The sequence below is a fragment of the Aplysia californica genome, unplaced genomic scaffold (assembly GCF_000002075.1).
Source record: "Aplysia californica isolate F4 #8 unplaced genomic scaffold, AplCal3.0 scaffold01088, whole genome shotgun sequence".
In the NCBI taxonomy this organism is placed as follows: domain Eukaryota; kingdom Metazoa; phylum Mollusca; class Gastropoda; order Aplysiida; family Aplysiidae; genus Aplysia; species Aplysia californica.
Genome location: NW_004798358.1, coordinates 41,681 through 43,316, shown reverse-complemented (window position 1 = coordinate 43,316; position 1,636 = coordinate 41,681). Strand labels below are relative to the sequence as shown.

Here is a 1,636-nt window from a genome sequence, read left to right as displayed (position 1 = left end):
TGCTGCTGCCGTCACCACCACCACCACCATCACCAACCACCACTACCACCTTCACCACCGCCCTCCACGTCCTCCTCCTCCCCCACTCGCCTACCCTCTCTGCTCACATTGTGTGTCCGCTCTTGTGCGCGCGCGTGTGTGTTTGCTTGGCTTGTTCCGCTAGCCATCGACGTTTTCTCTCGTGCTGGAGTTTCTGTCTCTTCGTGTGTGTGTGATCGTGTGAGTGAGCACTAGATCTAGTGAGCAGGCGCCGGTTCTCCTCGTTCTGCTGTTCTCGGGGCTTACATCGGAGCGGACATTTTGCTGGACATTCGGTGGTCGATTCTCTCCTACTTCTCACTGGTTACTTATCTCACGGTACCTACTCGAGGATCATACCATAAAGGTGAGTTTTTTTGTTGGCACGATGGGTTTCAGTGGCCCAGTGGCGTGGTATTTCGTTATGATTTCCATCTCTCGGATTGTTATCTCGAACGGTGTGGCATCGTGGCCTCTGGATCTAGATCTAGATGCCTGATGGAATAGTTGCTCACTCATCCTCGCTGTGAGAGCTTACGAAGCTCTCCCTCCCTCTTTCCCACTCTCCTAGTCGCCCAATATGCCTTGGCACTCTCTCTAGAATCTTCAATATGTTTTTTAGAGCACCCGAACAGAGTGATGCGTTGCGAGCCACGATTGCCAATGTCACTTTCAGATCTGGGACTTTATGATGAGATGATGAGATAACAACGGCTCTCTTGATTCCATCATGTTCAATTTACCACTTGAAAATCTCTCGTGTTTATTTATAAAGGGTACTAGATTTAGATCTAGATCTAGACTAGAGTCTAGATCTAGATCTAGATCTAGATCTAGATCTAGTATGTTATCTATGTCTGTGTTTGTTATACTTCGACGCCATTCACCTTCAGTGCCAATAGCCTTTACTGTACCTTGATGTTGCGGGGTAGCAGCTCAAGTATCGCGACTCGTAGTTTTTGCCCAAAATAACTTTTTTATTACGTATTCCAAGGCAATGGAAAGGGGCGCATGCCCAGTTAAGACCCGAGAGTCGTGCGATTATTTTTGGAAAATTTTATACAGCCAATTGAAATTCCAGTTTTGTTGATCGATACATTTGTGAAAAATGGGCGGGATGTGAGCTGAGCATGACTGAGTTGTTGGCATTTAGGCGCTGCTTGTGGTAGTGGGTCCTACTACTTCTTTTCTTTCTCTCTTTTGTTTCTGTCTCTCTGTCTTGTTTTCCCCCCTTGAACTGAATGAGTTTATTGACTCATTTGAGTATTGTGCGGAATTTACAACTGCCGTACAAGCTGAGCATGATTGTATGGAGTATTCTGTGAGCTGCTGTCCAGTTTTGGTCTGCAGTTGTAGGTCTACTTTTTGACTAATGTGTTTTCTTAAGGAATCATTGTTGCTTTGCTTTTTAGGGGTTTTTTTTGCCCTGTATTTCATGCATTTTGTGTGTTCATGATTGACAATACATGTATCCCTTTTAGGGATGGAGAAGCAGTATCTCATTGGTTTTTTTTTCTCTCAGTACCTTGTTAGTGGCATACTTGCAGTCGTCTTTGCTTTGCTGTTTTCTATGCTGTTGTTCTGCTGATTGCGTCTCTCTCTCTCTCTCTCTCTCTCT

General features: G+C 45.2%; 1 protein-coding gene across 1 annotated transcript in view; it reads left to right on the top strand.

Annotated features, from left to right (window-relative positions):
• Positions 1–256: 256 nt before the first annotated feature.
• The window catches only part of LOC100533330 (Rab3), a gene marked incomplete at its 3' end in the record, with an annotated part of 34,400 nt that continues 33,020 nt past the window's right edge, over positions 257–1,636 (top strand). Inside the window, 1 exon segment of the mRNA NM_001204627.1 lies at positions 257–385.